Here is an 11133-nt window from a genome sequence, read left to right on the forward strand (position 1 = left end):
GAATGTTGTGTCTTTGTTATCATTGGTTTCAAAGAACATCTTTGTTTCTGCCTTAATTTCATTATTAACCCAGTAATAAACGCCCAATACAGGAGAGCCCAGATTTGTAAAGCAACTTCTGCTTTTTGTTTTTGTTTTTTTTGCTTTCTATTTGCTTGGTAAATATCCTTCCATCCCTTTATTTTGAGCCTATGTTTGTCTTTGCATGTGAGATGGGTCTCCTGAATACAGCACATTGGTGGGTCTTGGCTGTTTATCCAATTTGCCAGACTGTGTCTTTTAATTGGGGCATTTACCTCATTAACATTAAAGTTAATATTGTTCTGTGTGAATTTGATCCTGTCATTATGATGGTAGCTGGTTATTTTGGCCATTAACTGATGCAGCTTCTTCCTGCCGTTGATGGTCTCTACACTTTAGTATGTTTTTGCAGTGGCTGGTACCAGTTGTTTCTTTCCATGTTTAGTGCTTCCTTTAGGAGCTCTTGTAAGGCAGGCCTGGTGGTGACAAAATCTCTAAGCATTTGCTTGTCTGTAAAGGATTTTATTTCTCCTTTGCTTATGAAGCTTAGTTTGGCTGGATATGAAATTCTGGGTTGAAAATTCTTTAAGAATGTTGAATATTGGCCCCCACTCTCTTCTGACTTTTGTAGGGTTTCCACAGAGAGATTTGCTGTTAGTCTGATGGGCTTTCCTTTGTGGGTAACCCGACCTTTCTCTCTGGCTGCACTTAACATTTTTTCCTTTATTTCAACCTTAGTGAATCTGATGATTATGTGTCTTGGGGTTGCTATTCTTAAGCAATATCTTTGTGGTAGTCTCTGAATTTCCTGAATTTGAATGTTGGCCTGCCTTGCTAGGTTGGGGAAGTTCTCCTGGATAATATCCTGGATAATAGCCTGAAGAGTGTTTTCCAACTTGGTTCCATTCTCCCCATCACTTTCAGGTACACTGATCAAAGGTAGATTTGTTCCTTTCACATAGTTCCATATTTCTTGGAGGCTTTGCTCGTTTCTTTTCACTCTTTTTTCTATCATCTTGTATTCTCCCTTTATTTCATTGAGTTGATCTTCAGTCTCTGATATCCTTTCCTTCACTTGATTGATTCAGCTGTTGATACCTGTATATGCTTCACAAAGTTCTCGCGCTATTTTTCAGCTCCATCAGGTCATTTATGTTCTTCCCTAAACTGGTTATTCTAATTAGCAACTCCTTTTAATCTTTTTAGCTTCCTTGCATTGGATAAGAATATGCTCCTGTAGCTTATAGGAGTTTGTTATTACCCACCTGCTGAAGTCTACTTCTGTCAATTCGTCAAACCCATTCTGTGTTCAGTTTTGCTCCTTTGCTGGCAAGGAGTTGTGATCCTTTGGAGAAGAGGTGTTCTGGTTGTTGGAATTTTCAGCCTTTTTTGCGCTGGTGTCTCCCCATCTTCATGGATTTATCTGCTTTTGGTCTTTGATATTAGTGATCTTTGGATGGGGTCTCTGAGTGGACCTCCTTTTTGTTGATGTTGATGCTATTCCTTTGTTAATTTTCCTTCTAACAGTCTGGCCCCTCTGCTGCAGGTGTGCTGGTGGTCCACTCCAGACCCTGTTTGCCTGGGAATCACCAGCGGAGGCTGCAGAACAGCAAAGATTGCTACCTGTTCCTTTGGAAGCTTTGTCCCAGAGGGGCACCTGCCAGATGCTAGCCAGAGCTCTCCTGTATGAGGTATCTGTTGGCCCCTACTGGGAGGTGTTTCCCAGTCAGGATATACAGGAGTCAGGGACCCACTGGAGGAGAGTCTGTCCCTTATCAGAGCTTGAATGCTGTGCTGGGAGAGCTTACCTCTGCTGAAGCTATGCTCACAGTCACCCCTTCCCCCAGGTACTCTGTCCCAGGGAGATGAGGGTTTTATCAGTAAGCCCATGACTGGGGTTGCTGCCTTTTTTTCAGAGATGCCATGCTCACGGAGGAGGAATCTAGACAGGCAGTTTGGCCGCAGAGGCCTTGCTGAGCTACAGTGGGCTCCACCCAGTTCAAACTTCCCTGCAGGTTTGTTTACACTGTGAGGGGAAAACCACCTACTCAAGCCTCAGCAGTGGTGGACGCCCCTCCCCCCACCAAGCTCAATCTTCCCAGGTTGACCTCAGACTGCTGTGCTAGCAGCAGGAATTTCAAGCCAGTGGATCTTAGCTTGCTGGGTTCCGTGAGAGTGGGACCCACCAAGCCAGACCACTTATCCCCTTGGCTTTAGTCCCCCTTCCAGGGAAGTGAAGGGTTCTACCTCGCTGGCATTCCAGATACCACTGGGGTATGAAAAAAAAAACTCCTGCCACTAGCTCGGTGTCTGCCCAAATTGCTGCCCAGTTTTGTGACTGAAACTCAGGGCCTTGGTGGCGTGGGCACCAGAGGGCATCTCCTGGTCTGTTGGTTGCGAAGACTGGGAAAAGCACAGTATCTGCGCTGGAATGCAACGTTCTTCCTGGTACAGTCTCTCATGGCTTCCCTTGGCTAGGGGAGAAAAATCCCCTGACTCCAGATTTTCTCCTGCAGCTTCCTCACCTCTCACATTTAGATGCCATTGTGGGGTTATTAATTGGCCTAATTTCAGTACTGTTGTGTGTCAGGAAATAGGAAGGCCAGAAAAGTAGGGGAGAGAGAAGGGAATGGCCGATCAGTGGAGCAGTTGGAAGACACACATTTGTCAATCATGTTTACCCCAGGTGGTGAAGGGGCCAAGTGGTGGGGTGAGGGTTCAGGCTCACCACTGAGCCCCCTTTGAACATAGGCAGGGGGAGGGGTAGCTTCCCACTAGAACACATGAGCCCCACTGATACCATAGGAGTGGGGGGAGTTGTTTCTCCTGGATCAGGGTGAAAGTCTAGGCTCCCAATATAGCCTCCAGTGACACCATGGGAGTGGACCTCATCACCATCTTGCAGGGATAGAAGTCCCACACTCCCTACTGGGCTAGCTTTGACATGGCTCCAGCAGGAGATGGGGAGGCCTCATTACAACAGGCAAAGGAAAAGGTCTAGGCTCTCCACTTGGCCTTTGCTGATGAGGCTGTGGGGTTTGGGCCATGGGTTTTCCATGGTGTTTGCATAGAGTAGGGCAGTTACTGTCTGAGAGCTCTCCATCTTTCTAGGTTGCCCTGTCCTGATCCTTTGGCTAGAGATACCAGGCTTTGCTTAGCTGTCGGCTCCTATTGGTGTTTCTGGGGTACCAATTTCTCCAGCGCTCAATCTGAGCTATATGAGGCAAAGGAAAACCCAGGTAAGTCAATGCTGTGTTATTCCTTGGGTACTGAAGTTCCTAGCCAGTCAGTCTTCTCATCTTTCATAGTTGTCTCATGTTTGTTTTATGTAAAAGTCCAGGCTGCACTTAGTGGGAGGAATAGGGATAAGTGTGTCTACTCCTTGTCTCTTCGACTTTGTTTTGAATAGTGAATTTTCTAAAAATGTCCTAGAAAGTCAAACTATGGCTTGGTGCAGTGGCTCATGCCTGTAATCCCAGCACTTGGGGAGGCTAAGGTGGGTGGATCGCTTGAGGCCAGGAGTTTGAGACCAGCCTAGGCAACATGGTGAAACCCTGTCTGAAAAAAACAAAGCCCAAAATATTGCTACTCATTAACAATGCACCTGGTTACCCAAGAACTCGGATGGAGATGTACAAGGAGATGAATATTTTCATGCCTGCTAACATAGTATCTATTCTGCAGCCCATGGATCAAGGTGTACTTTTGATTTTCAAGACTTATTATTTGACAAATACATTTTATAATTCTCCTGATGGTTCTGGGCAAAGTCAGTTGAAAACCTTTTGGAAAGGATTCACCATTTTAGATGCCATTAAGAGCATTCGATTCATGGGAGGAGGTCAAAATATCAACATTAATAGGAGTTTGGAAGGAATAAGAGGGTTTCAAGACTTCAGAGGAGGAAGGAACTGCAGATAGGGTGAAAATAGCAAGAGAATTAGAAGTGGAGGAGCCTGGAGATGTGACTGAATTGCTGTAATCCCAGGATCAAACTTGTGTGGATCAACAGTTGCTTCTCATGGACGAACAAAGAAAATGATTTCTTGAGATGGAATCTACTCCTGGTGAAGATGCTGTGAACATTGTTGAAATGACAACAAAAGATTTAGAATATCCCATAAACTTACCATTGGCAGGGTTCGAGAGGATCGACTCCTAATTTTGAAAAGTTCTACTGTGGGTAAATGCTGTCAAACAGCATCATATGCTACAGAGGAATCTTTCATGAAAGAAGAGTTAATCAATGCAGCAAACTCCACTGTTGTCTTATTTTAAGAAATTGCCACAGTTACACCAGGCTTCAGCAACCACCACCCTGATCAGTCAGCAGCCATCAACATTGAGGCAAGACTGTCCACCAGCAAAAAGATTATGACTCAAAGAATGGTTGTTAGAATTTCTTAGCAGTAAGGTATTTATTTAAAAATTATCTTTTCCTACCCTCCTCTGACATGTAAAAGTATTTTTAAATTAATATGTGTACATTATATTTTAGGCATAATACTGTTGCTCACTTAAAAAAAAACTATAGTGTAAACCATTTTATATGCACTGAAAAAGCAAAAAATTCATGTGACTTGCTTTCTTGTGGTATTTGGTTTATTGCAGTGGTCTGGAACTGAACCCATAATATTTCTGAGGTATGCCTGTATTCAAAAAGCTGAGTGAAACCCCAATAAATCCGTGATAGGACAGACTTCTGAAAACTAAAGACAAAGAAAAAAGCTTGAAAGTGTCAAGAAAGAAATGACATCTTACCTATAGGGAAAAGTAACGCAAATGACAGATTTCTCTTTGTAAACCATGGAGGCAAGAAGGAAGTGAGACCAATTACTTTAGAGTGCTAAAAGAACTGTCAGCTGGTGGCTGAGCACAGTGGTGCATGCCTGTAATCCTAGCACTTTGGGAGGCCAAGGTGAGTGGATCACTTCAATTCAGGAGTTTGAGACCAGCCTGGTTAACATGGCAAAATTCTGTCTCTACTAAAAATAAAAAAAATTAGCTAGGCATGGTGGCCTGTGCCTGTAATCTCAGCTACTTGGGAGGCTAAGGCATTAGAATTGCTTGAACACAGGAGGTGGAGGTTGCAGTGAGCCAAGATCCTGCCACCGCACTCCAGCCTGGGCAACAGAGTGAGACTGCCTCAAAACAAAACTGTCAACTCCAAATTCTGTATCTGGTGAAATGTTCCTTCAGGAATGAAGGGGTAAGACGTTCTTGGATGATGAAAAACTAACATAATATGTTGAATGGTTCTACCCTGTAGACCTTGAATAAACCTACCCTAATGGAAGGTCTTGAACCAGAAACGTTTAAAAAAAAAAAAAGTCTTGGAATGTCAGGAAGAATGACAGAAACAGCAAAAAATGGGTAAATACAATAGACTTTTTCCTTCTTGTGTTTTCTAAATTATTTGGTAGTGAAAGCAAAATTGTCTGATGTGGATCTCAATGTACATAGCAGATATATTTAAGACAATTATCAATAGAGTGGGGAGGGGACGGACAAGAGAGTTAAGTTTTCTACATTTCACTCAAATTGGTAAAATGCTGACATCAACAGATCTTTATATGGCAGTGAAGCAGTTCTGTATCTCAACTGTCTTGGTAGGGTTACAGGAAGATAAGATGGCATAAAATGATATACGCTGTGCAAAAATCAATTTCCTGTAGTTATGTAAGATGAATCTGTACTGTCTTTTCAATTCCCTGTAAGTCTATAACTAGTGCAGAATCAAAAGCTTTAAAAAGTGTAGGATGACAGTGTTGAATATGCTGCTTTAAAAGGGACACATAGTTATAGTGGCTTAGATTAAAAAGGGAGGACAAGGATGAGATGATAATCCTCTCCCCTGACTAATTCCAGTTGAGGATTAAACATCTCTCTTCCCGGTATACTTCTCTTACAATTTATTAGAAAGCTAGTTACTTAATAACAGAGATAACTAAAGAGATACTAATTTTCATGGAAACTCATCACAGTGTATTGAAACTGATACTTTTGTGCTACTAACATTTAGTAAAAATAGTTTTAGTAAATAAAATCTCCACTTATTTCAGTGAAAATGGCAAGAAGAAAATGTAATCAAGTCATAAGATTATCCTGCTATGTGAAATACGCTGCTCCCCAAAGGACTGTGGCAAGATTGATTTTAAATAGAAAATATCTCCGATTTTAAATATATTTAGATTATAATTGCCTGGGAATTGGCAAACTTTCTCATTTCCATAAAGGGCCAGATACTAAATACCTTAGGCTGTACAGGCTTTCAGATATCTCTCTCACAACTATTCACCCGTGCAGTGTAGCGTGAAGGCATCCACAAACAAAACATAAACACATAGGTGTGGCTGTTCCAATAAAACCTCACCAAACAGGCAGCACAGGCCACACACAGTATGCTGCCCCCTGCACTAGCTCATCTCAGTTTACCTGTCCTCTAGTTAGTAAAAAAGAAATCCAAAATTAAATTACACAAAAGTAATTCTTAAAAATTACTGTGTTTTGGACATTAAAATGGGGCCAAAGGTAGAATCCACTGAGATCAAAGTTCTTGACAAGCAGTCAGGAAACCTGAATGATTCTGTCCTTTGTGCTGCCAGTAACTAGCTGTGAGCTCTTGGGCAAATCACATATTCTCTCAGCTTCCATTACAGCATCTCTAATTAATTAATTTGAAAAAGTAGAGGAGGGATTCCTTCCAATTTTGCTATTATAAATTTCAGTTCAGCAAGCTTACTCCCACTGTTACCAATAAAAGTTTCAAAAGACTCCTCATTTAAGTAATTTACAACATAGTTCTGGTTAGACATGATGAGCTAAAAATGAAAGTTGGAGTATTAAAAGCAAAAAAAAAAAAAATGTATCCAAAAAACATGAAATACCCAAGGATAAAGTTAATGGATATACAGGATCTCTGCATTGAAATCTGTAAAACACTGCTGAGAAAAAATGAAGTAAATGGAAAAACATGTTTAATGGATTGGGTGACTTAATGTTGTTAAAGTATTAAGTCGATTTATAGATTCAGTGAATCCTAGTCAAAATGCACAAATCTTTTTCTGGGAGTAGTGTTAGAGATTGACAGACTTTATTTGGAAATGCAAAAGACCTAGAATAAACAAAGCTATTTGCAGAAAAAGAAATTAGAATGTCTGTTTTACCTGAGCTCAAGACTTACCAAGTTTTCACAAAAAGATAAACAGAATGGAACAGAAAACTAGATCCACAGATATATGGTCAAATTTTTTCATGCAAGGGCACCAGAACAATTTAATGGTGGAAGGAGAATCTTTGACAAGTGGTGCTGGAACCACTAAACATTCAGTAGAATGTTCAAAGGTACTTAATGCCTACCTACTTCATGGCATATAAAAATACTAATTCAAGGTGAATAACAAACCTGAATATTTGCTACAACTATTATACTCCTAAGAAAAATAAAACAGTATTTTCATTAGCTTGGGGTAGGTAACGACTTCTTAAAGAGCACACAGAAAGCATTAACTGTAAAACAAAAACTGATAAAGTGGATTTCACCAAAACTAAACCCTTCTCAACAGGTATATGGAAAAAACAAGCCATAGAGTGGGAAAAGATATTTGTGATACATCAATCTGACAATCCTTTATGTCCAGAATGCACAAAGGAATCTTACCCAATTAAAAGGAAAAAACCACATGAAAAGTACTCTCTATTAGTCATCAGGCAAATGCAAATTAAACCACCATGAGATACCACCACATACCCTGGAGCATGGTTAAAATGAAAAAGATGGACAATACCAAATGTCAGCAGGGATGTAAAAAACAACCAGAGTACAATGTGCTGGCAGGAATGGAAAATAGCAGTGGTTTTAGAAAACCGTTGGGCAGTTTCTTAAAAAGTTAAATATACAGCTACCATAAGACCTAGAAGTTCTACCGGTAGCTTTTTAACCAAAGAGAAATGAAAACATGTCCACAAATATCCCTGTACAAGAATTTTTGTATTTAGAATAGCTCCAAAGTGAAACAGCTCAGGGGTACATGAACAGAAGGATAGCTACGTAAACTATCATGCATTCAAACAGCACGAAACAATAAAAAGGAACAAACCAGGCTAAGCATGCTGGCTCACACCCCACAGCACTTTGGGAGGTCAAAGTGGGTGCATCACTTGAGGTCAGGAGTTCAAGACCAGCCTGACTAACATGGCAAAACCCTGTCTCTAATTAGCCGGGTGTGATGGCGCATACCTTTAATACCAGCTACTTGGGAGGCTGAGGCAGGAGAATTGTTTGAACCCGGGAGGTGGAGGTTGCAGTGAGCCAAGATTGTGTCATTGCACTCCAGCCTGGGCAACAAGAGTGAAACTCCCATTTCAAAAAAAACCAAAAAAGGAACGAACTGCTGATACAAGCACCGACACAGATGAATCTTAAAGACATCATGCTGAGTTACATAAGGCAAATGGTGCATGCTGTATGATTCCAGCTGTATGAGTTTGGGGATAAGGAAAACTAATCTGCAACAGAACAGGAGTGTGGTTAAAGGAGTGGACATTTGTCAAGCTTGATTAGACTGTATGCATTTAGATCTCTACATTTCATATGTAAATTATATCCCTCTTCTCTCCAAAACACAACAATAGTGATTAAAACTCTTGAGGTTAAGATTAAGGTGTTCAATCTAGCTTTTTAAATTCTGTAACAAATCAAATGTACAAGGTGGCCAATCTTGGACAATAAATACAATACATGGCTATTTTTCATTTTTATCAATTCAAATTGAGGTATGAGTTTAAAATGTATTTTTGATTAGTTTGCTGATGCTAGTCATCTTTCTCCCATCTATGTTGGTTCCATGGATTGGTACTTATTTCTTCTAAACATGCATAGGCCTCTATGGACTGAGCCACGTACCATCCCCATTACTGAGAACTATAATTCACAGTCTGACATTCTCTAAGTGATCTTTATAACACTTTAATACATTTTTCTTCTAAACTGAGGTTAGCTGGAAAAGTTTGAGATTCAACAATGAGCATCTGCCCTTCATCTACACCACTACTAGAGAAAGGTATTAATTACCTCTTAGTTTTCATGTGAAAACATTAAAACATAAGATCAAATGTGATTTCCCAACTAAAACTACTTGTAAATTTTGCATATTTCATAAACACCTCATCACACCAAAATATTGTTGAATTATAGTTAAAACTGGATTTCTAAACCATGAATAAAACCCAGTAGTACTATTTAGTCCTTCATAAATTTGATAGAAAAAAAATGAATGTTAACAGCTTTAGATAAGTGTAGCGCTAGCTGGCAGCCATTAATTGTTTGGCCTAATATTATGAAGGCTTTTCATGCTCTGTTTAACACATAAACAAAAAATGCCAATTTACCTTTACAAGTATATTCTGAAGGGCTTTTTTAAAAAGCATCCTATGACTCTATTTAAGGCACAACAGCAGCTAAGGATATGCAGCAAACTTAAGTGGCCAGCTAAAAACATTTTTCACAAATACAGCAATTAAATATTTTGAGTATAAAATGGTTTTGAAAAAGCCCAAATGATTCTGATTTTAAAACCTGATGACAGATTCATCTCATCAAGTACAAACATGTCGTTCAACGGTGGGTATTTTTTCCTGGTCACCTCCTCCCTATTTTCTCGGAGAGATACTTACACAAATTATACTGTGTTTTACTTCTTCCAAGACTTACCTGAGGCTCAACACTGTGTCCATGGGTATTCATTAAAAACTCTTATCACTGTGGTACCATTTCTTCTGCTTTTTAGAGCTTGTTTAGAATGCTAGATTCCAAGAAACTGTATAAATAAAGCCAATTTAGCGAGAAAACAGTGAAACCTGGCTGTCTGAACTGCCTGAATTTCACCTAATGGTGGAATGAGCACTCCCAGGTGCTTTGACCGGTTTACACAGCAGGCCTGGGTGAGATTACTGACTTTGTAAATGTCTGACATTTACATACATTTGTGCATTTACTGCACATACTTTAAAATAGGGGTTAAGTGCTGTCATTTTCATGATTTTGACAGCTGAAAAACTATGCTAGGGAGAGAGCTTTGTATGACACCCTAATCAGACCATGAAGGGACAGGTCTGAGTTGTTCATAGTGCAGAGCAAGGCATGGCTACAGGTGGCAGGCAAATATTTAATGCACTGAGCCTAATAAAAGATAAATAAGGACTCTCAGACTTGTGTGTGTGAAAGGATAGTTACATTAAGGTGTTTGGCATACACTTTTACATTTTTTAATAGGACTTTACTGGTCACTGTGGGGCCTAGATACAACTGAACTGTTCAATCCTAATCAAATGAAACTATTAGTACATTCTTATAAATCTTTTTGGGACAAAGTGCTTCCCTTACAAAATCCAGTGTAAATATTTTTTGGGCAAAGTAAATGTTTATAAATATTGGCATTTTATAACTTTCCTAGCATAGCTTGAGGACTGATAAGAAACTCAACAGAAACGGAGGCCCAATGGTTGGCATGAAGACTCTCTCTCTGCCCTAGGAGATTTTACTCACTTTGGGACAAAAAACAATATAGTAGCATCTTTTCACTGACCAAGGTAACCAGAGTGTTGATCAGATCACACTGATACCTACAGTGGCCAAAATTAAATGAGAAGCACGGTGCGTGTGTGCAAGGAAGTGGCAGGGGTACAGCATGTTAGAGCAGATGCATGTGAGAGTGCTGTGATGAAGGAAGCAGCCGAACAGCTGACAATTAAACCCAGAATAATTTCAGAGGTAAAAAATTACCACCTCTCTTCCTAGTGTCATTGAAAAAAAAAAAATTAGGCTTTTCCACTGATAGGTTACACACATTGAGGCAAAAACACACAGAAGCCAAATCAAGCCAACATAAAGCAGTAAGAAAATATAAAAATAGCCGGGCGCGGTGGCTCAAGCCTGTAATCCCAGCACTTTGGGAGGCTGAGGCGGGTGGATCACGAGGTCAAGAGATCGAGACCACCCTGGTCAACATGGTGAAACCCCGTCTCTACTAAAAATACAAAACATTAGCTGGGCATGGTGGTGCGTGCCTGTAGTCCCAGCTACTCAGGAGGTTGAGGCAGGAGAATTGCCTG

The 11133-nt window shown here is 40.2% G+C and overlaps 1 long non-coding RNA gene across 1 annotated transcript; it reads left to right on the plus strand.

Moving 5' to 3' along the window:
• The first annotated feature begins 2090 nt into the window (after nt 1-2090).
• LOC108293808 lies at nt 2091-4442 on the plus strand. The gene is made up of 2 exons (XR_001820815.2): nt 2091-2731; nt 2839-4442. It is a non-coding gene; the product is annotated as an uncharacterized LOC108293808 (long non-coding RNA).
• The last annotated feature ends 6691 nt before the right edge of the window (nt 4443-11133 follow it).

The sequence above is a fragment of the Cebus imitator genome, unplaced genomic scaffold, assembly GCF_001604975.1.
Source record: "Cebus imitator isolate Cc_AM_T3 unplaced genomic scaffold, Cebus_imitator-1.0 Scaffold548, whole genome shotgun sequence".
Lineage (NCBI taxonomy): Eukaryota > Metazoa > Chordata > Mammalia > Primates > Cebidae > Cebus > Cebus imitator.